Source organism: Nycticebus coucang, chromosome 9, assembly GCF_027406575.1.
Source record: "Nycticebus coucang isolate mNycCou1 chromosome 9, mNycCou1.pri, whole genome shotgun sequence".
NCBI classification, from domain to species: Eukaryota; Metazoa; Chordata; class Mammalia; order Primates; family Lorisidae; genus Nycticebus; species Nycticebus coucang.
The window spans coordinates 41478090-41502814 of record NC_069788.1 but is presented as its reverse complement, the minus strand read 5'-3'; the positions used below and the strand labels follow the sequence as shown (position 1 = coordinate 41502814).

The following is a 24725-nucleotide window of genomic DNA, read 5'->3' as shown; positions in this document are numbered from 1 at the left end:
AACAACCTCCAAGTAATACAATTCAACAATTCAGAACAAGCACGTATCAGAGGAATCTTGGGTAAAAAGCTCTCATTAAAGTTGTATATGGCACCCTGCTGAGCCCTTACAATTGGTTTTTGAAATGAAAATCTGTTAGAGTAAACATTGTCCTAGCTGTTGTGATAAATAATATGGAGAAGATTAATGATTTGTCTGTGAGAGCCAGTGAGCATTAAGTCTGCTAACTGTGCCCTTTTTAAAAGGTGGAGGTGAGAAAGGTAGCAGGGAAAAAGAAAGGACTTTGCTACTCACAGCTACCTGCTTATCTTCTTTATATGAATTAGTGATTTCCCTTGGTAAAACCAAAGAAGCTTTAAATTTCAACAATATCCCTTAGGACTAGAATTTTTCATTAACTAGCAGTAGTAAGGTGGAACCTGGGAAGAGGAGGAGTTAGGAAAAAACACATTCTTCATGTAACATTAATGGCCCTCTCTTATTCACACTGTAGTTTTCTTTTTCCCTTTTGCTGAATAAGTTGTGGTTTTCTAATTTCTTCTCTGGAGGCAGGTGTCTGACGATACATGAGTGGAAAATTAGTGATGATAGAGTTAATACCTTTCCTCTTACACATTGCATGCATCATTGGAAGTAAAATTGAGCAGGGCTCCTCATAGAAGCTTCGATTTTAGGGGCTGCCCAAGATCATCCCTCTTTTCTCCATCAACCACAACTCCCTTTGTTTTCTGAAACCTTCTTTTTGAGGCAGGGAGAATGGTAGGTACCAGCACTGTTGTGTTAAATGGTGCCCTGATAGAGAAAGCACGGCTTAGGGATGAGTATTTAAGGAGCTCTCAATACTTAATGTAGGTTTATATATCACCGCAGATTTACAGTGATGTCAGCACCAAGGTATTCTATGATTTGGAAATCAAATCCAGTATCAGAACCAAAGTTACATTTTTAAAAAATTTTCCAGTTAGGCATTTTTTTAAAAACATATAGTACAGTTGAAAGAATTATACAGTGATCACCCATGCATCCACCACATACATTTTAATAATTTTTTTTCTTCTTCTTCACATGTAGGGAATTTGTTCAAAGGGAGGCCACAAGTTTTGTGCCTCTCATCACAATGACCCCAGATTCCTGTTGGGTATATTATAAACAGAGGAGCCATTTTTCAGGCCCCTTGCTCTGAGCACACCCCTCCAAAGTTAGATTTTTATTATTTTATTTTTTGAGACAGAGTCTTACTTATGTCACTTGGGGTAGAGTGCCGTGTCATCACAGTTCACAGCAACTTTAAACTCTTGGTCTCAAGCGATTCTCTTGCTTCAGCCTCCTAAGTAGCTGCTGGGACTATAGGGGTCTGCCACAATGCCTAGCTTTTTTTTTGGTTGTAGTTGTCATTGTTGTTTGGTAGACCCAGGCTAGATTTGAACCCTCCAGCTCCGGTGTATGTTGGTGGCACCCTAGCTGCTGAGCTACAGGCACCCAGCCTATTGTATTTATTTTTTAATGTGGTGTCTTATAAACTTTTGCTATTCAAAGTGTGTTCCTCATTACCTGGGAACATATTTGAAATGCAGATTCTAGGCCTTTCCCTAGACATGCCAAATACTGAGTCAAAATCTATGTTTGAACAAGACCCCCAGATTACTTGAATGCACATTAAAGTTTGAGAAGTTCTGCTGTAACCGTAGCTTGCTTTTCTAAAATTAACATCTATTATACTTTTCCTGTTGTCCAAAGTATACAGGACACTTTAAAAAAGAAAATGCCTTTTATTTTACCAATAGGAAGCTTGATCATGATTTTAATTTCATTGCGGTGGCACACTATTTGGTATTGTTTCTGCTTCTTCCTGGAAATGCTATTTATAAATGCAATTGTTCCTACCTAATCTCTTCAAGAGAAATAAGTCATCTCTTTGCTGGTCTTTTGATAATGTAGTAACAACAGCTACCATTTATTAAAAGTTTACTGTGTTCTAGGCACTATCCAAAGTTTATAAAGGTCTTTAATTTGATTCTTAAAACACTCTTTTCCTCCTCCTCCCTCTGCCTCCCTTTATTTTTTCAAATGAGGAATTAGGCTTAGAGAACTTTAATGTGATTTGCTCAGGATATAGTCAGACTTGATTGTGAATTCAAACCTTCAGCCAATGTAATTTTCTGTTCCTTTGGTCAGAATTTATCTAAGGGTAACATATGTAATTTTTTACTAATTTGTAATATATACTTGGTTTAGGATTATTATGATCTTATGGGGTACAGCACAACTTGATTTTGTGGGGAGGAAAGGGTAATATCTTGCTTTTTTGCCTGGACATGGGCAGTAGCATGATTAAGGCTCACTGCAACCTCAAACTCCTGGACTCAAGAGATCCTCCTGCCTCTGCCTTCTGAGTAGCTGGAACTATAGGGGCACATCACCACACCCAACTAATTATTCTGGTTTTGATAGAATGGTGGCCTGGTGGCCTTACTGTGCTGCTTAGGCTCACCAAAGTGCTAGGATCACAGGCTGAGTAAACTTGATCTTAACAGCTTCAGACCGGAATAAGGATTCTAGTACAGTTTTGCCACTAACTGTCTTGATGACTCTTGCTTTTGTCAGCTATATTTTTTTCTTATAAACTTGAGGTATTATTGCTAACATTTACTAAGACATTTTAATAACATAGCTGGCAAAGTGGCTCACACCTGTAATCCTAGCACTTTGAGAGGCCAAGCCAGGAGGATTGCTTGAGGCTAGGAGTTCGAGACCAGCCTGAGCAAGAGTAAGACCTAGACTCCACAAAAAAAAAAAAAGAAAAGAAAAGGAAAAAAAATAGAAAAATGAGCCAGGCATGGTAGTGTGGCCCATAGTCTCAGCTACTTGGGAGGCTGAGCCCAGGAGTTCAAGACTGTATTACACTAAGGTCTTGCCTGTGAATAGCCACTGCAACTCTAGCTTAGGCAACATAGCAAATCCCTATCTATGAAAAAAAAAAATTTTTAAGCAGTTAATAACATTGGCCAAGTGTAGAAATCACTGGGTTTAGTATAATTTTTTTTTTTTCCTGAAAAGTAGAATACTGATTCAACCCAGCATTTCCGCTGCTAGGAATTGAAAAGAATTGAAAATAGATACATGAACAACTACACATATAGCTACATGTTCACAGCAGCACTATACACAATAGCCAAAAGGTGGTAGCAGCCTATATGTCTGTCATTGGATGAATGATAAAACAACTTAAGGTATGTCCATGCAATGGGAAATTATCTATCCACAAAATGAAATGAAGCGCAGTTATATTCTACACTGTGAATGAACCTCAGAAACATTAATGCTAAGTGAAACAAGTCATATGAGAGTGGTCACTTACTTTAATGATTCAGCTTGAATGAAATATACAGGATAGGTAAATCTTACAAAGACAGACTCAGATGGGGGCTACCAGAGACAGTGGGGAGGGGGAACAGGAAGCAGTTGCTTGACAGGTATTAGGTTGGGTTTCTTTTTGGCAGGATGAAAAATTTTTGGTACCAGAAAGAGAAAGTGGTCACACGATATTTTAAGTGCACTAAAAGCCATTGAGTTGTTCACTTTAAAATAGTTAATTTTATGTTATATGAATTTCACCTTAATGAAAGTTATATGTATTTTCATTACTTTTCCTTTGGTTGGATCTGTATTTGATGCACATTCACATGTCACATGATCATTCTGAGAGGCAACTCTTCTCAGATTTCACGTTTACTAGATTTTAAAATTGGACTCATTTATTACTTTCTTTTATTTTAGTAGTAAGTTTCCATTTTCTAATTCAATGTTTAGTAGAGTTACTATAAAAATGGCAGCATTAAAAAGCCATTTTTCCTTCCAGGAATTCACGAGTCACATATTTCATAAGGAGACATTACTAAGGAGAGAGAAAGTTATTTTTTTGTTCATATCAATACATTTCTCATAATTCCTTATGGTGTTTTCACCTCTTAGAAGTGTTGGCAAAATATCCAAGTTAAGGAAGAAAAGTGGTATGTTATGTACATCCAGTGAGAAAGAGAATTTCTCTAAATGCTTTTATTTTTTTGAAATTTGAATTAACATTGGGGTCAGATTACTATAAAACGTGTATGAAAATAATAGCATTTTGTGAATTTTCTTTTTTTGTCTATTGTGTTCTTATGACATCCTTAATTATGCTGAATTTGTGGTATTTATGGCTACAAAGCATTAGCTTTTAAACAGCAGATTAATCTGACAGATAACTTGCTTATTCATCTTTTAGCCAATTTCATCTATATAGGGAATATTATTCAGCCATAAAAGGAATAAAGTACTGATACATTCTATAATATGGATGAACTTTGAAACTATTATGCTACATGGAATAAACCAGGCACAAAAGACCATATAGTATATGATTTTGTTTATGTGAAATGTCCAGAAAAGACAAATTTATAGGGACAGAAAGTAGAATGCGTTTGCCTAAGGTTTAGAGGGGGAGTTGGAGGAGAATTAGGAGATCACTGCTAAATAGGTACATGGTTTCTTTTTGGGGTGATGTAAGATTGCTTGTGGTGATGGTTGCACAACTCTGTGACTACAATAAAGCCGTTGAACCCCTGAATTATATTCTTTAGGTAGGTGAACTTTATAATACATGAATGTTACCTCAGTAAAGCTATTACCAAAATAAATTATTACTTAAAAATTATTTATTTATTTTTTATTGTTTGGGATTCATTGAGGGTACAAAGAATTAGGTCACACTGATTGCAGTTGTTAGGTAACGTCCCTCTTGTAATTGTGTCCTGCCCCCAAGAGGTGTGCCCTGCACCGTGACCCCATTTCTCTCCCTCCTCCTGCCCCTTGTATTAGATGATGTATTGCCTTCATATTAGAATTATAAAACAATTATTGAGAAATCATTTTCCACATCCATTTTAAAACCCAGTTCTTCAAAGAAATATATTTATCTTTCCATTCCCTAAACACTTATGTATCTCATTCATACTGGATCATTTTATACTTGAAACATCATTTTTATGGGTTTTTTTTGTTTGTTTTCTTCTGGAAACACGAGTCACTCTGTTGCCTCAAGCGAGAGTGCCATAAGGTCAGTGTGGCTCACAACAACCTCGGACTACTGGGTTCAAGTGGTCATCTCACTTCAGCCTGCCCAGTAGTTGGGATTACAGGCATCCGGTAGACACTCGGCTAATTTTTCTAATTTTAGCAGAGACCGGGTCTTGCTCTTGCTCAGGCTGGTCTGAGCTCAAGGGATCCTCCTGCCTTGGCCTCTTAGAGTGCTGGGATTACAGGCATAATCCATTAGACCTGGCCTGTGGTTTTTCTATATGAATCCTGATTTTCCAATCTGAAGTCCTGTGACTACTGCTTTTGACCCATGTTTAGCATTGTGATCAGAAGCTTTCTACTCACAGAAGACATCAAGAAATGCTTGGTTTAAAAAAAAAAAAGAAAAGAAATGCTTTGGTAACTGTATAAGGTTTTTGATGTTGGTTAATCAGCCTTGAAGTTATGTATCAAATTATGGATTCTGATAACATTTATTGTTTGTATTATTTTAGAATTTCTTGTGGTAGGTTTTATGGTTCTTTGCATTTTAGTAAAATAATTTTATGTGTGTGTGCAATTCAATACTAGATAACTCCCTCAAGGTGTGAGGGCTCTATATGGAAAACCAATTCAGTTTTAGTTCTCACCTGCACATTAGCTAGTTTGCTTTCTTACAGATGAAATTCCAGGTTTAAGTTTTTGAATTGATTAGTGTTTACTAAATAAGGAATGAATTTACTGACTTCAAAAAAGTCAGTAAATTATCATTCCATTTCATAAATAGTTCCCCCAGTCCAAGAAGAGAGGCCTTCAAAAGTCTACACAGGGCTATAAGGATATGAACTCTAGTGATAGGTAATGAACAGTTAGCTCAGGTGCAATGGTGGTGTCATCTGTTACAAACATCTGTTAGTCCTTCAAAACAGAGTATAGTTAAGAGAATAGATTATAGTGATTTTCTACCATGTCACTCTACCTCTTGCTTTTAAAAATCTTTCTCTCACGTATAAACTTGGCAAGCCTTTTAAATGTGTCATTGTTGACAAGTAGTCTTTTCTTATTCAGTCCTTGTTCAGAAACCCCATGCTGGATTTATGGAATCTTTAAGGTCCTTCTCAAAAAAATGCAAAGAGCTTTGAATAGAATATGGATATACCTTTTTTCCAAGGTTAACATTTCCTTTTGTAAGTATATTTTAGGCAGCAGCTTGCCCTTCTAAAAGTACTTCTTTTATAATAGAGCATTTTTAATAGAATATATTGTTTGGCTGCCTTGGAATTAAGTCTATAAAATATTAATGAATGTACTAAGGCTTGAAAAACCCAGCAGTGTGTGTAACTTATCTAGCTTTCAGTAGCTCAAAGAGAGTGTAGCAAGGAATCAAAGCAAAATTTTGAAGAAAAACTGTTCTTCACAGCTGGCTGCCTTGGTAGATATAAAATATTAATATTTATACAAAAGGCTGATGCTCTCAGAAGAGGCTTTGAAACCAATCTGGATATCTTAGGAAGATGGGAAGTAGAGTAGGGTGAGTAAAAGACTTTGACTCAGCAAAACATCTCAGGGAACCCTCAGCGACAGTCCCTGGTAGGAGGACAGCTAATTCTCTTTGAGCACAAGCATTCCTGAAGCTCATAGATGCCCTGCTGTAGAGACTTAGTGTCCCTCTGAAATTCATATAGCCCTCTTGTTGCAGAGAATGGGAAGACATTGCTTTTGCTTTTTATTAATGCTGGGCTTAAATATTCCCTAGGGCACTGTTCCTCTCCCAAGTTGTCACTCCATGTAGGAGAGTCATTTGCTACTGGAATTTTTGGAATTTGTCTTCACTTCCGTGTTTCATGGGAGATTTGTAAGTCTCCTTTTAATTAATAACCAGAAAAGAACTGAGGCACTTCCTTTCCTTTTCTCTCTTCTGTAGTTTGTGCCTCAAATTGAAATTTAGAGTTAGGAGCACACAGGTTATATGCATTCTTTGGTAATGATATGTATTAATTAGAAAACACAGGTCTCTAGCCTCCATTGTAAATTTTGAGTTGTAGTACCTAAATGTTAGGGTAGTAGATATATTATGAAGAGAGTTTTAGATAAATATTATACCAAATTTTTTGTGTTGTATTATGAGTTTTAGAGAATATCTATTTTCTCTTAAATGGTTTCTTTAAGAAATATCATAGCCTTAGTAAACTATGAAATCTAATGTATAGCATTCTATATTCCATGCTAATATTTATTGCCTAGTCAAAATGTCCTTGTTCTGAGTTAATTTTCTCAGGCAACTATAGATCAGCTTGATTAGGTTTAGATTAAGGTAATGTCCCATTGCAGTTAAAGCTTGTTTGACCTAAGATACTATTTCAGTAAAGAATTTACTTACTTGACCCTCCTTTGCAATGTGGCAACAAAATAAAGCCAAAATGTATGTGCCAGTGAAGTAAATTCCAAGTTGCAGCTTTTCGCCGTAGCTTGAAGCGATGCTATAGAATCTTGGTTCTGGCTTCTGCTTTATCATAGACAAATAGATAATATTTTCCGTGTAGAATTCTATTATAGAGTGTAAATAGGTGATTTAGCCTTTTCCTTTCTTTGTGAACAAAGCATGGAGCATAATAGCCCAACTCCAAATCAAGGTCTGATTTGTGTTTGAAAGACATTGGTTGACCTTGACGCTTATCACATTTCTCTTGACTGTCTTGATTGAGCCTTACTTAATACCAGCACAGGTAAAGTAGGAAGTCATTTAGAACCCAAATCTTTCATCTTGGACCTTCATAGCCATTTCACTTTTATCTGAACCCCTACCTTGAGAAAATTAGGGTTTATAGAAAAGCCATTAAAATTCAGTCAAGTTTATTTACTCATCTTTAAATAGTATGACTTTTAAAACTATTTATTGAAATATCTCCATCAAGATATATCCACAAACTATTACAGATAGGTGACCTTCTTTCTATTGATCTCAGAGTAAATTGATATTATAAAATTTTAGCCTCAGGATCTCAGGAAGGGTAGATACTCTGATTTTATTATAGTTTTACATTTTGACTTTATTTCTATATTATCAGTGTCTGTGTTATTAATTACCAATAAGCAAAATGTTTTAAAAATGATGGTAATAAAATGTCATCTTTGTGACTTTTTACCTTAACTCTTGAAGTATTCATTTGGAGCTAATATCAGTGAAACAGCATTGCATTTATGGTTGTAATTGGTACACTCTCCCTGGCAATAGTTAAAGTAAGAATATATAAGGAATATCTACATATTAATTAAAGAGAAGATACATTCCCCTTTAAAAAAAAACAAAGCATTATAGGTAATTAAGCAAGATTTTGGGTACTTTACATAAGGGCAGACATTCAACTGGTCAATAAACATGAAAAATACTTAAAATTTTTAGTCATCAGGGAAGTACAGAGAGAGTATGAAGTTTTGATGAGGATGTGGAGTAATAGGAAAGAAACCATTTCCAGTAGGAGTGTAAATTATTGTCTTATTTTATCTTTATATATGCTATAAACACACAAATCATTCCTATTGTTTTTGGTTTTAAGTGGACACATCTTTTAGCAAGGATGTCCAACCTTTTATCTCTCTGCTGCACATTGGAAGAACACGTCTTGGCTTGGGCCACACACTAAATACACGAACACTAATGAAAGCTGATTAGCAAAACAGGTCTGTGCATACTTTTCCTGATTTCCAACACCACAGAGAAACAAAAGAAAGCCCTCAAAAAATCATCATGCAGCCCACGGGATACAGGTTTTTAGAACAAATAAAAATAAGGAAAACTTGAAACATGTATTTCCCTTATTCTGTATTTGGTGCTCTTCCTTTCTAGGTGCAGATCCAAAGTTCAGGTTCCATCTGGTATCAAATTCCTTCTGCCTTGCAAAACTTTTTTTTTTTTTTTTAACATTTCTTGTCATGTGGCTCTGCTGGCACTGATGTTTTTTTTTTTACTTTTTGGGGTCTTGGTAAAGTCTTTATCCTCAACTTCTTTTTCTTTCTTTCTTTCTTTCTTTTTTTTTTTAATAAAAAGTATGAGTGCTTTATGTATTTGCATGTCTGTCATTCTTGGACATGCTAATCTTCTTTGTATGGGTCCAATTTCAGTATATGTGCTACCAAAGTAAGTGCTTTAATTTTTAAAATACTTTTTCTTTGGGTGTAGAACTATGGGTTGGCTACCCCTCTATTTCAGCACTTTAAATATGTCACTCCATTTTCCCCTAGATTTTATGCTTTCTCATGAGAGTCTACTGTAATTCTTGGCTTACTCTTCACAATGTCTTTTTTCTGTAGCTGTCTTCAAGATTTTATCTTTATCTTTGGTTTTCCACTATTTATTAATAAAGATATGCTGTGGATTTGGCACGTACCTTGTTCATTTTCTTTGAGTTTCTTTGACTGAGATTTGATGTCTGTTGTTAATTTTGGAAAAATTTCAGCAGTGATTTCTTTAGCTATTACTTCTGCCCTATTTTCTCTCTTTTATCCTCTGACATTATAGTTACTCATATGTAAGACTGTTTTACTGCCTTTGGATGCCCTTTTCTTTATTTTCCATGCTTTTTCCTTATTATGATTAAATTTGGGTATATCATGCTGAAGTTGGTGAAAACTAAGTGTTCCGAGAAAAGGATACATTTCAAAGAAGAAATAATAAGACTGACAACTGATTGTTCAACAGAAACAAGGAAATCCAGCAAGCAGTGGAATGACATCTTCGAAAAAGTAGAAAAACTTTATAACAAACATAAGGAAAATAACCTTCATAAATAAAGGAGATAAGACATTTTCATGCAAACAAAAACCACAGGAGTTTATTGCTTGCAGATATGTGTTAAAAGAAGTACATGTACAAAACAAAACTTTGGGAGTGCTATGAAAGAGGGGAATGCCTGACAAGCTGGTAGAGGGAGTAAAGAACAGGGGATGAAGTAAAATTGTGGCTTACCTTAAATGAATATTGATTGTGAAAACTAACAATTCTGGTGTCTTCTGGAGTTTAAAATAGATGTAGAACCAATAATAACATAAAGGAAGGAGGGCAATACATGGAGCAAAAGCTTGCTAAGGTTCTATCTGAGATGGGATTAAAATAGTAATCTGAAAAGGAAATGTGGTACATTAAGGATACAGCCTGAATCTTAATGTTGTATCTTCTTTAAGCTGTTCTTCTGAAAGTTACATGGCCAGAATGGAACCTAGGTCAGAGAGGGAAACCTTTTCAAGTTGGAAGGTCACATTAATTTAGCTGTAATTAAATAAGGCTGAATTCAAGAAACTTTAATTAGATATACTTAAAAATGTACATTACTTTGTAAAAACCTAACTACTATGTATTTTCAAAAAATGAAAACTATTTGTTAATTTTAAAATCAACTAACCTTTTGGGCGGCACCTGTGGCTCAGTGAGTAGGGCGCCGGCCCCATATACCGAGGGTGGCGGGTTCTAAACCCAGCCCCAGCTGACTGCAACCAAAAAATAGCCGGGCGTTGTGGCAGGCGCCTGTAATCCCAGCTGCTCGGAGGCTGAGGCAGGAGAATCGCGGAAGCCCAAGAGCTGGAGGTTGCTGTGAGTCCTGTGACATCATGGCACTCTACTGAAGGCGGTAAAGTGAGACTCTGTCTCTACCAAAAAAAAAAAAATCAACTAACCTTTTAATGACCTTGTTGTATATGCTTTTTGTTGGAAAGTATTTGAATATTTGATTGCAGCATGGAGGTCTGCAATTGATTCTCTGGGTGGGTATCAATCATTTGTGACCTTAAGGGTATCTTTACTTGGGTTAGGTAGGAGAATGTAGATTCACAGCAATGATTGATTGAAAAGCAAGAAAGGTTTTTTCAGGCATGTTGCTGGAACGCATGGACATTCTCCTTGTTTCTATATTTTTAATTGAATCTTTCTTAGGATCAGTGACTTTAAAAAAATGTTATCTATTGAGAGTTCAGTTCCTTCTGTAGATCTCTAAGTGCCTTGGTGATATCAAGTAGGTGAGGCTGAAATGCTAATTTGAGCGTGAAGTAATGATTCATTCAAAGTCTGTAAACTTTTCATTGTATTCTCCAATTAATAAGGTCTATTACAGCTGCATATTCTTTAAATGATTTGTATATATCATCCTGCTCATCGAGTTACCTTTGCTGACTGGGGAAAATGTTCATCCAAAATTTCCTTTAGAAGAATTGTTTTGAAAGAAGCCTTTTTTGAAATGGTTGGATTTTTTGTCACATATCATAGACTTAGTATTACCTTGCAAAGAAATATTAAGTTATTTTGAATTGACATATCATACGTAAATGCTGCATTCCTATACAAATCTTTCAATAGTAAACATTGCCTATTCTGTTTTTCATAAAATTTAACTATCTGTTCTCTCAGAGATAAAATTTTGGTTAACACCGGTCCTTGCAGTTGCCCCTACACTTTAGAATGATATGGCAAATCCACACAGAATATCTCATCTTTCTACTTCAGCATGGTATGAAACTGATCATGTGTGTAGCATTTACACAATTACAGTTAACAGTACTTAAAACATGTTTCAAAATGTCACTTAAAATAATAGCTTTATTAGCACAGAGATTTTGCTGATGTTAAAGTATGATACAGTGAAAAGAGATGAGGATATCTGGAACTGTTAATACTTTTTAACTGTGCAGTAAACCCTTCATGTTTTCCTCTCGTGGAAGATACACCATGTATACATACACTCATGAAGTTGGACTGAATTTGGTAAATGACATTTATCTTGAAAATTGTTGAAGATATCTATTCCCTGTTCTGTTTGCAAGAGTGCCCAAAGTAATTAACTCTTTGTAGCAAAGAAAATCTGTTATGACTCAAATCAGTGCTATAAGTTGATTCATCCAAAGCGATTGAATAATACATATTTTCCTTCTGAAGTATTGTATGAAGTTGTTCTTTTAAGTCAAAAGCTAATTTATGCTGCTAGTCAGTTGTGGTTGTCCTTGAAAGAGGCAGTTGTTTGTACCTTGAGACATTATTGGAGCATTCTACAGCTTCAACAAGGCATTCTTTCACAATTTCTGCTACATCACTGACTGTAGAATGGCTTTTCTTTTTTCCTGTATATATAAGCCACTTTGTAAGTTGTTATAGTGGCGTTATTTTTAGGTTCAATGGTGCTCGAAAGAATTACCTTTGTTTTTGCTTTTCATCTTTTAATTTCTGCAGTACAACTGTTTGCATCTCTCCTAATTTAAAATATTGTGTACCTTATGAGTGTTATAATGCTGAAGATCATTGAATTTCTTTAACGTTTATATTGCTGTATCACAAAGCAAGCAAATCATCTTATCTTTAGCAGAAACAAGATGATACTGCGTTTCCAGATCCTCATTGAAAAAATATGTTTTTTTCCTTCAGCCTTCTCTTGGTCTTCTTTGACATGTGCTGTTAAGCTGACAAAATTAAGAAATACGGTTGAGCTGTGCAAGTTTTCACAAATTCTACTTTAAACAGAAACACACAGACTGGCATACTTGACACCCACAAACTCTCAGTAACCAGTCTGCGGGATGGTGGTACCAGTCAGACAGAGGAAGTTAGAACTAAATCATTAGTGTAGCAGCCGTCAGTTTAGCTCTTAATTAGGCTTACTAATGCTCTAATTATGCCAGACACTCTGGGAAGATTGTTTCTTTGAAACTTATTTTATTCTTTTTTATTCCATTCCATTTTTTAAATAAAATAAAAATATAAAAGATGAATGAAATTGTATTAATGAAAACAAAAGGATTTGTCCAATAAAGTTTGGATTCAATCCGAAGGCTGAACCTAAGGACCTAGAAGGTGACATGTGGCCTTAAGGCTGCAGGTTTCTCACCCTTGACCCAGGTCTTTCTATATCCCAGTTGCTGCTTTTTTTCAGTACATAATGTTTTTTGTTTCTTCTCTGTTCTTGATGGTACCTCTTGTTTACTTCTGTATCTGTATCCCTTTTTTTTCCTAAAAATACTTGGTTATTCTATAATTATACATACTTGGATTGTACTACAACTTTTGTTTACCTCTTGACTTGTATCCTCAGTACTTTAAAGTTTTGCCTTATTTTTCATAACTGCTGTCCTCATCAAACTATTATCCTCTCTTCAGGAAATCTGTGTTTTATGCCCTAAACATCTATCTAGTGACCTCACTATGCTCAGTCTTACCTTTTCTTTTCTTATCTTGCCCTTCTGAAATCAGCAAACTTACTTTAGCATGTTCAGTCCAATTCTCAATTCAAGATATACTTGCAAACCTGTCTCACTTATGGAATCTTTCCTTGATGTGTATAGGAAAGTGCTCAGACTTTGGAGTTCAATCGACTTGGGTAGTTGTATGCTAATTCTGTGACTTCCTACCTCTGTGAGCCTGGGCAAATTTCTTTGCTTTCTTTTATCATTATTATTATTATTATTTTTTTTTTTCAGTTTTGGCTGGGGCTGGGCTTGAACCCACCACCCCCAGTATATGAGGCCGGTGCCCTACTCCTTGAGCCACAGGTGCTGCCCTTTTTTTTTTTTTTTTTTTTTTTAATTTCAGGTTATTGTGATGGTATAAACAACCAGGTCACTTTTTTTAGTTTATTAGGTAGAGTCCCTCTTTGTAGTTGTGTCCTATACCCAAAAGATGTGCCATACACCCCTACTTTTTGCCATTTAACTGGAAGCACATGAATCCCTCCCTTACCCTCCTTCCTTCCCCCTTCCCCCAACTTGAATTGATTTGAGTTTTTTCTTCTGTGGGCGTGTATTAGACTATCTACTGGCGTCATATTAGAATCGAATACTTTGGGTACTTGCTTCTCCATTCTTGTGATGCTTTACTAAGAAGATTGTGTTTCAACTCCATCCAGGGTAACACAAAAGATGTAAAGTCACCATCTTTTCTTATGGCTGAATAGTACTCCGTGGTATACATACGCCACAGCTTGTTAATCCATTGTTAAGTTGATAGACATTTAGGTTGTTTCCACATCTTAGTGATGATAAATTGAGCTGCAGTAAACATTCTAGTGCAAATGTCTTTATGATAAAATCTTCTTTTTTTTTTTCTTTCTGGGTAGATGCCTAGTAGTGGGATTGTGGAGTCAATTGGGAGGTCTAATTTGAGTTCTTTGAGGACTCCCCATACTTCTTTCCAAAGAGGCTGTATTAGTTTGCAGTCCCACCAACAGTGTAAAAAGTCTCTCTCTTTCCACATTCACGCCAGCATCTGCAACTCTGGGACATTGTGACATGAGCTATTCTTACTGGGTTAGGTGATATCTAAGGGTTTTGAGTTGCATTTCTCTGATGAGTAGGGACAATGAGGATTTTTTTTATGTTTGTTAGCCATTTGTCTGTCTTCCTCAGAGAAAGTTCTATTCATGTCTGTTGCTGAGTGATAGAATCATTAGCTCTTTTTTTGTTGATTAATTTGAGTTCTCTATAGATCCTAGTTATCAAGCCTTTGTCAGATTTGTAACTTACAAGTATTTTTTTCCCATTCTGAAAGTTGTCTGTTTGCTTTTATTGTGTCCTTAGCTGTTCAGAAGCTTTTCAGTTTAAGTCTTATTTGTTTATTTATTTTGTGGTGTTCTTATTTCCACTGAAGTCTCTTCATAAAATTTTTCCCCAATCTGACATCCTCAAGAGTTTTTCTCACACTTCCTTCTGGGATTTTTATAATTTCATGTCTTAGATTTAAATCTTTTATCCATCTTGAGTCAATTTTTTATAAGTGGTGAAATGTATGGGTTCATTTTCTGTTAAAGACTCCCAATTGACCGGTGACGCAGAGAAATGAGTCCTGCAATGAAACAGTCTGAGTAATAAGGAGGTCCACTTACAGTCTCATGTCAAGTGGCAATCTTTATTTCTTCCACCAAAGCTTATATAGGCAGCATAACTTAATCAATAAACACACGACTTTAACCTTGGCCCCAGGCCTTTTACTGCCTGGTACTTATCAGATTAACTGATAACCATTTTACCAGCATTATCTATGGGCTAAGGTTTAACTGGTTTAACTGATAACTACTTCACTAAAGTTATTCTTATGTTTATCAAAAACAGAACCACAAAACAAGATTCTGGGGAATTATAAGCTGTTTGAATGCTTGACCATGGGGAGGCTGTTAATCATCTTTAGGGAGCAGTCTAGAAAATCCTGAGATTTACAGGTGACTGCTTGTAGCCCTGCCTCCATGAAGCTCTGCCCTAAATCACTTTTACATGACTAGGTTCTGAGCTACATATGGAGTTCTATCCAGGATTTTTTCCTTTCTAACTCACAAAAGACTTTAAACTTGCCTTCACAAAATGGAACCATTTAAAGGTTTACTTATAGCCTTTTCGCCTATAATTTTCAGTCTTCTACATGTGGTTATCCAGTTCTCCCTGTACCATTTATTGAATAAGGGTTCTTTTCCCCAGTGTATGCTTTTGTTTGGCTGATCAAATATCAGACGGATATAAGAGACTGGTTTCATGTCTTGATTTTCTATTCTGTTCCATCTATGTCTTTCTTTTTCTGGCAATACCATGCTATTTTGATCACCGTGGACTTGTAATATTATAACCTGAAGTCTGGTAGAGTGATGCCTCTGGCTTTGTTTTCATTATTGAGAATTGCCTTGACCATTTGGGTTTTTTTCTGGTTCTGTGCAAAATGAAGTACTATTTTTTCCCAGTTCTTCAAAGTATTTTAATGGGGATTGCATTGAATCTGTAGATTGCTTTGGATAGTACAGACATTTTAACAATGTTGATTCTTCCCAGGCAAGAACATGGTATGGTCTTCCATTTGTTGATGTCTTCTGCTGTTTCTTGTCCCAGGATTTCGTAATTCTCTTTGTACAGGTCCTTCAGCTGTTTTGTTAGGTATATTTCTAGGTATTTCATTTTCATTGAAGCTACTGTGAAGGGAATTGCATCTTTGATTAGCTTCTCAACTTAGCTATTTATGGTGTATACAGAAACTACTGATTTGTGTGCATTAATTTTATGCCCTGAGACTTTACTGTATTTCTTGATCAGTTCCAGTTTTTCATATCTCCGGGGTTTTCTAAGTATAAGATCATATCAGGAACGAGTGAGACTGTGACCTCCTTTGCTCTCATGTGGATGCCCTTTGTAGCCTTCTCTTTCCTGATTGCATTAGCTAGAACTTCCAGCACTATGTTGAATAGTGGTGGTGATAGAGAACATCCTTATTCTAATTGGAAAAGCTTTCAATTTTACTACGTTCAGTATATTAGCTGTGTTTTGTCATAGATGGCTTCAATCAGCTTAAGACATATGCCACCTATACCTGTATTCGTAAGTGTTATTGTTAGAAAAGGATGCTGAATTTTATCAAATGATTTTTTCTGCGTCTATTGAGAGGATCATATGGTCTTTGTGTTTAATTCTATTTATATGGTGAATTACATTTATGGATTTGCATATGTTAAACCAGCCTTACATCGCTGGGATGAAGCCTACTTGATCATGAAGTATAATTTTTTTGATTTGTAGCTGCAATCTCTCTCTTAGCCAAGATTTTATTGAGTATTTTTGCTTCAGTATTCATTAGTGAAATTGCTCTGGGCCAGGTGTGGTGGCTCACACCTGTAGTCCCAGTGCTGTGGGAGGCTGAAGCCGGTGGATTGTTTGAGCTCAGAGGTTCAAGACCAGATGAGCAGCAGTAAGCCAGAGTAAGACCCCGTCTCTACTAACAACATCAAAAACAGCCAGTACCTCCAGAGGAAGAAGAAAATGAACAAAAAGGAGGAGTACGGCAAACAAAGAAGAATGAATAACCAAACTGAAATTAAAAATAAAAAAAAAGAAATTGCTCTGTAGTTCTTTTTCGTTGGATTCTTCTCCAGTTTTGGTATCAGGGTGATATTTGCTCCATAGGATGTGTTGGGGAAGATCCCTTCTTTCTCAGTGTTTTGAATAGGTTCTGCAGCATAGGTACAAGCTCATCTTTGAAGGCTTGATAGAATTCTGGTTCAGGGCCTTTTTGTTTGTTGTCACAAGCTTTTTTTTTATTGTTTCTTCAATCTCAGTGCTTGATATTGGCCTGTTTAAGAGATCTGTTTCTTCTTGGTTAAGGCCAGGGAGATGATATGATTCCAGGTATTTGTTCAGTTTTTCCACATTGTCAAATTTCTGGGTGTAGAGTTCTCTGTAGTCAGAGATCTCTTGTATCTCAGTGGTATCTGTTTTATTTCCCCCTTTTTTGTTTCTGATTGAGGCTATTAGAGATTTTGCTTTTCTGTTTCTAGTTAATGTCAAAGGTTTATCAATTTTATTTATCTTTTCAAAGAACCAACTTTTTGTTCATTAATTTTCTGAATGATTCTTTTATTTCCAGTTTCATTTATTTCTGACTTAATTTTGGTTATTTCTTTTCTTCTGCTAGGTTTGGGATTGGATTGCTTTCCCTTTTCCATTTCTTTAAGATGATTCATTAGGTTCTTGATGTACTGTTTTTTGGATGTAGGCAACTAATGGGATGACTGTCCCTCTTAGGACTGCTTTTGCAGTATCCCACAGGTTTTGGTGGCTTGTGTGTTCATGTTGTTATGTTCGAGGAAGTCAGTGATTTTCTCCTTTCTCTCTTCCTTGACCCAGCTGTCATTCAGAATAGGTTGTTTAATTTCCCTGCCTTTGTGTGGGGATGAAAATTTTTGTTAGAATTGTGTTCCACCTTTATTGTCTTGTGGTCTGATAAGATACAAGGTGTAATTTCAGTTCTTTAAATTTTGTTGAGGTTTGATTCGTGACCTAGGAGATGGTCTATTTTGGAGTATGTTCCATGAACTGACCAGAAGAACGTACATTCCTTAGCTTTGGGATGGTGTGTTCTATACATGTTTATTAAACCCATTTGTTCTGGGGGTGCATTTAAGTTCTTACATGTTTGTTTAGTTTATGTTTACAAGATCTGTCCAGCTCTGTAAGAGGGGTGTAAAAGTTCTCAGCTATTGTGGTGTTACAGGATAGATATCATATTGGTCAGACTAGTTAAGATCTGTTTCATAAACCTGGGATTATTTAAGTTGGGTGCATAAATATTTAGAATCGAAATGTTCTTTTGATGTATTATTGCCTTGAGCAGTATGAAGTGACCATGTTTGTGTTTCTTAACTTTAGTTGCTTTAAATCCACATGTATCTGAAAATAAGATTGTGATCCTTTCTTTTTTGTTTTCCATTTGCCTGAAATACTGTTTTCTGCCCCTTACCCTGAGTCTTGTTTTGTCTTTCAAGGTTAGATGTGTTTCCTGGAAACAGCATGGGAATGGCTTCTGTCTTTTTTTTTTTTTTTTTAAATCCAATTAGCCAGCCTCTTTAGTGGAGAATTCAAGCCATTTACATTTATTGAGAGAATTGATAAGTGTGGTAGAGTTCTATTCATATTATTTTGCTTACTTTTTTTCCTTTCTGTCTTTATGGAAGCTAGGTTTTGTCCTTTAGTTTTTGGGTGGTCCATTGTGATGTTCAGTGTGGAGAATAGGTCTAAATATTTCCTATAGAGCTGGTCTTATGGCGAATTTCCTCAGTGTTTGCCTATCAGTGAAAGATTTGATTTTTTCATCAATTTTGAAGCCTAGTTTAGTAGGATATAGAATTCTGGGCTGAAAATTGTTTTGTTTAAGAAGGTTATAGGTAGCTGATCATTCTCTTGTGATTTGGAAAGTTTTAGCTGAGAAGTCTGCTGTCATCCTTATGGATCTGCCCCCATAGGTCAACTGGTGCTTATTCCTGGCTTCTTACAGAATTTTCACTTTTTTCTTGACTTTGGACAGGTTCATTATAATGTGTGTTGAAAATGAATATGTTTGTGTTGAGATGACCTAGAGTTCGATATTTAAAGGGAGTGTTTTGGAATCTTCAGTGATGTTTGGGAAGTTTTCATTATGCTGTCCTTTAGCAGGGCTTCCATTCCTTTGGGAGATTTTTCTTCCCTTTCTGGAGTACCTATAATTTGTATGTTTGAATGCTTTGTTTCATAATCTCTGAGTGAATATTCTGCTTTCTCTCTCTTCTTTTCTGCCTCTTTAACTCCTAGGTTAGCTTGCCAGCCTTATCCTCTAGCTCTCACCAGACTTCCCAGGAGGCCCGTCAGACAGTGTCCCCTTACAACAAAGCAGCCCTCCCAGGGATGTGGGGACCACGTTGCTCAAGCTCAACAGGTGTGCCAGAGCTGGCCATTCCTTCTTTGCAGGTGGTATTCCCACAGTGGCAGAGCCCCACCAGCAGCCAAGCTGATGGGAAAATCACTCCACTCAGCCTTCAATCCCAGCTGCCAGGTGCTGTACGAGTCTATTCGCTGCTCCAGTGAACAGCCCAGTCCAAAATCAAAATACTGTAGGACAGCCCTTGCCTATCTCCAGCCCTCCATGGGAGAGCTGGCTGGCCTCTACCGTACTAAGCGCCTGCCTTTTATCAGTTTTCCTCAGCTCCAGACCTCCTCATTGGCTCCTAAAGTTTCCTGCTGCTTCACTGTTCCCCCGAAATAATGTTTCTGTGAGATTCCCCAGCCAGAGGTGGCTGACATTCACTTTCCCCTGTCTCACCATGAGTAGCCAGCAAAGACATGTCTTTAGTCCGCCCTCTTGCTCTCTAATCTGGGCAAATTATTTAATGTAGGCCCCTTAGTTTCTCAACTATAAATGAAAATAGTTATAATCATTTCAAAGAGTTGTTGTTTGTTTGAGATAGCACTTAATTGTCCAATAGTGCACCTAAACATTTTAATGTATCTCCTTTGTTATGCCTATGTATTTTGTATAATTGTGATCCTGCTTACAGTTTTATATTTTGTCCTTTTTGAGTATTTATCCATGTTCTAATGCTAATAATTTTATTATAGATTGTTATATTAACATCAGTATAATAGTTAAAATAATTACATTTTATATGAAAGATAATAATATTTGAACATATTTTTAACAATGATGTAGTAATCCAGGCTAAATGGCAATGTTATAATTTAACCATTTATCCTCGAATATACAGTTGTTTAAAAGTTTCATTGATGGGTGGTGCCTGTGGCTCAAGGAGTAGGGTGCCGGTCCCATATGCCAGAGGTGGCGGGTTCAAACCTAGCCCTGGCCAAAAACCAAAAAAAAAGTTTCATCGATAGAATGTAGAGAACATTTTTGTCAAGAAGTCTTTGAGACAGTTAAGTGTCCCACAAATGTCATTTGGGCTCTGTTCAATGGTCACAGAGGCAAGATGGAAAAGGCCCCAAGTGTCAGAGCCAATTATGGGAAGACATGACCCCATTACCCAAAAGAGAACAAAACTGTGAGCACCTGTTCACTTAAAAATGTACTGAGGAACTATTGGGAAAGCTATAGATATAGATTGTTTTTAAAAGGCATTTGCTAAATCTGCATCTCTTTTTATTAATATCTAGTATGAAGGACAACTGAGAAAAGTTGCTTATCTAATAATTCTGAAAGGACATGGTGACCAGGCAGGGCACAAAGGAGACTCTGGACTTTGTTTAGCTCAAGTTGTACCTGCAAAGTAGACGTCACATCTTATCTTTCCTAGAATAAGCAAACTTCTTTACTTATGATCAGCATTTCATTGATGTGAGTGACGTGTTCTGAATTGAATTACTATTAATTCAAAACTAGGAACTAGAAAGTAAAGATCAGTCTTGGTTTTGTGCTCATGAAGTTACTGTGGCAGAATCCATGTTGCTACTCTTATGTGAGACCTAAGCTTTGGTTGGCCTCCCAATTTGCAAAGGCTGTTGTTATATTTACTTTGTTGGCATAAAGTTGTAGCTTTTGGATATAAAGGAAGTGAAAAACTTTTTGAAAAGATATGGAAGACAGGTAGCTGAAAATTTAAGCATATTAGCTAAAACGACTGTAAGTAAACCCTCATCCAAGAGCCACTTTCCTAAGAACTAAGTTTGAAATAATTTATTTAGATCTGATATAAGAAGAGAAGAAAAAGCTTGGCTTTAGTTTGATATTTATAGAAACTAAACATTATATAATATGGTCTGATATAGACTAATATAGACTAATATAATGAGAAGGGACATAGAATTCAGGGATGTGCTAGAAAATATTAACCCAACTTTTCTTTTTCTTTATTTTTATTTTTTTTCCTTTTTTTAATTGTTAAATCATAGCTGTATACATTAGTGCAATCAAGAGTGATCCAACTTTTCCAACCTTTATTACTTTTAAAAAAAGTAGAAATTTTAGCCTTTGTATAAATAAAGTTAAAATGTTTCTGTGGCTAAAATTGAAGTCATTGCACCAGCTGTTTGTTTGACCTAGTTAGTGGAATTTACCATTTATACCACTTGTGAGACCAAGCTTGTCATTTGTTGGGGGAGCTCACAGAATGTTCTTCAGGCTACTGTAATCAGGTCATTACAACAGCATGTGTATAATGGCTAGTAGTTTAAAGCAGTAATTCACATCTTTCCGGAGAGATTATTCACCCTTCCATTTACTTAAATTTCTCTTTGTACTGAATTTTATGTGCCAGTCTATAGGAACAGTTAGTTTTCCTGTGGTAATGCTTATAGTAATTGACTGTATGTGTGACACAATTAGCAACTATACCTTGAGTTGAAAGTCCTTTTTTCTTTTATTTTACGGATAGCTAAGAAGCAAATAGATTTTTATGTTCTCCCTAGAATCCTTTCAGTGATGACTCAGTCAATCACAGGCCATCTCTGTAACTCCCGTGACATTCATTTAGTGGCAATTGGCAAAATAATTAAAAATGAAAGCTTAGATATTTAAATAAGCAGAATTAAAGTCTTTGTTGAAGAGGATACTTAATGTTTCAAAATAAATATTACTTTGCAAATGACTCAATTCTAGAATTTAAAAATGCAACTTTCTAAGGAAAGAATATTTTCTAGCTGGTACATTAGGTTTCTAACCTTTTGTTAACTTTAGGGATCTGCGTAAGTGTTAATATAAAGTTGGGCTTTTTACTGAAATGATCTTCTCACCTTTTAAAAAATAGAGTAGAACCTTCATAGTTGACCGCCTCTCTACCCGGACTGCCTCCTTAAGCTGATCTTATTTTCATTGATCAGACGTGCACCACATATATGTATCAGTACAGTAGTTCCTTATGTTGACCACCTACATGTGTTGACTAGTTTGTTACAGTCCTTACGGTGGTCAGCTTACAGAGAGGTTTTACTATATCATGCAGATTTGAATTTACTTGATAAATTTTATATTCAATTTTATCTTTTGCGTGAACTCATATGTGCCAAGTTGCAACTTCAGTGTTTTTATTCAGTGACATAAACTAGTTTCTTCTTCTCTTTGTATAAAGCCTTTACCTTCTCCACCTCCATCTTCACTCCAACCATATAAGAAATGGACATGTTAAAATGAGAAAATAAGAAAGGGAAAAATCATAGGAATTGATCTAATAGGTGGCATTTCAGTAAAGCAGATTTAGCAAGGGTCTGACATGATATGCTGGGATGTACAACCTTTTCTAGTTATTTTATTAGAAAAAAATTTGCATTTCTAGCTCAAGATACAAGGAACATCTAAGGAAGAGCTATTGCAAAGCCAGCAGAGGGAGCACATCATGTGTTTGGTTAGTTGCCTTGAAAAATACAGTGTCTTTTTGTAGATTCTTGACCAAAATAAGTAGAAGTAAATAAGATAATTTTTCCAATATTGTTTCAAAATTGACATAAAATAAAACCAGAAGAAAAAATTAAAAAATATATTCTTAATCAAAAGCTAATAATGGATCTTCTCCCCAAATGGGGCCTCCAGGTATATCAGAAACAATCACTTTTCTAAGGAATGATTCTCAAAATGGAGTGGATCTAGTAGGCCTTTTTAAAAGTTGATATATTTTTATTTTTTATTTATTTATTTTTTTTTTTTGTAGAGACAGAATCTCACTTTATGGCCTTTGGTAGAGTGCCATGGCATCACACAGCTCACAGCAACCTCCAACTCCTGGGCTTAAGCGATTCTCTTGCCTCAGCCTCCCGAGTAGCTGGGTCTACAGGCGCCCACCACAACGCCCAGCTATTTTTTTTGGTTGCAGTTCAGCCGGGGCTTGGTTTGAACCCCCCACCCTTGGTATATGGGGCCGGCACCTTACCGACTGAGCCACAGGCGCCGCCCAAAAGTTGATATATTTTTAAAAGTGGAATTAATTAGAACAACTGACAAGAATTGTAGCTTTTTCATTGAATGGTATTTATTTTACATTTAAGACTTTTAATTTGATAAATACACTTTTTTATGCTAAAACTCCTTAAAAAGAGCTTTATAAAGAGTATTAAGTAATAATGAACTGTGTTTAACTTGTGAATTTCATGTTAAAACTGTAACACAGTGTAAAGACTAGTAAGATTATACTTTCAAATACTGAATGAAAGAAAACAAAATAACTTCATATTTATTGCTATATTAACTTTAAAAAACCTCATCTTGTAAGTTAGGCCTAGGATTGACTGATAGAAGGTTTACTTCTCTTTAGCAGTATTACCAAACTAGTTTCTCATATTGAAGAATTTCAACTCTCTGGAGGCCCACATGATTGCTTTAAGAAAAATTTTAGACCAGCATTATTTCTTTCCATCCATATTTGCTTTCTGGGTTATGTCCTTTTTGTTTATAGCAGTTGTTAGCTATAATATATTAAACACATGACTTAGTCTCTGTGAGTCTATTTCTATCCTCATCTCTTTGAGTCCCTACTTTGTCAAAATAGGAAAAAACCTTTAGCCACAGTGTCTGATCTTTGATCATCAATTAATCTGTGAACAGGTGGTGATACGTTTCAGCATTTTCAATGAAAAGGGAGAGAATGATAGTTATGGTCTTCAAAGTTCGAAAGAAGGCTTTTTTGGTTTTTAACATGTGTCATGGAAATAAATTGGAGTATGTTTATGTGAGGGTAAAGAATGAGTATATAGGGAGAGTCGAAGAGATGCTGGCTGGCTTGAAGTGGCCTAGTTATCTAAGTCTTCTTTTTTATTTTAATTTATTTATTTTTATTGTTAAGTCATAGCTATGTACATTAGTGCACTCAAGGGTACAATGTGCGGGTTTCATATACAATCTGAAATATTCTCATCAAACTGTTCAACGTAGCCTTCATGGCATTTTCTTAGTTACCGTATATAGGCATTTGTATTCTGCATTTTGCCTGTACCCATTCTAAGATGCACCATAGATGTGGCCCCACCGATTACCCTCCCTCCACCAAAACCTCCCCCCTCCCTTCCCCCTTCCTTGTTCTTTTTTTTTTAATCTCTTGAGAAAAGTTTTTTTTTTTAAATTTCAGATTAATATGAGGGTACAAATGGTTACATTACACTGTTTGCATTTGTTAGGTAAAGTCCAGATTGTGGTTGATCCCTTCACTCAGGAGGTGTGTTGCATTATGCCTATTAGGTGAGAGCTTAACTAAACCTCTTCCCTCCTTGCTTTTCCATTCTTGTGATACTTTACAAAGGAGAATGTTCTTCAACTCTATCCAGGTAAATACAAAAGATGTAATGTCTTCATCTTTTTTTATGGCTGAATAGTATGTAAGTCTTTTTAGCAAAATTGGGCAGTCTAGATTAGCACAATTTCTCTTTTATTGTGGGATTGATCCATCTTTGGGGGAGTTATTCAGAGCCTATGAAAGGAAGCT

At 35.9% G+C, this 24725-nt stretch overlaps 1 protein-coding gene and 2 non-coding genes across 4 annotated transcripts in view; 1 reads left to right on the top strand and 2 right to left on the bottom strand.

Moving 5' to 3' along the window:
• Window positions 1-24725, top strand: part of ZFAND3 (zinc finger AN1-type containing 3) — a 390125-nt gene that overhangs the window by 240844 nt on the left and 124556 nt on the right. The gene's annotated exons all lie outside the window — the stretch shown is intronic.
• LOC128595241 (small nucleolar RNA SNORA11) lies at window positions 1064-1192 on the bottom strand. Its single transcript, XR_008382885.1, has one exon. It is a non-coding gene; the product is annotated as a small nucleolar RNA SNORA11 (small nucleolar RNA).
• LOC128595124 (U6 spliceosomal RNA) lies at window positions 9098-9201 on the bottom strand. The gene has a single exon (XR_008382796.1). It is a non-coding gene; the product is annotated as a U6 spliceosomal RNA (small nuclear RNA).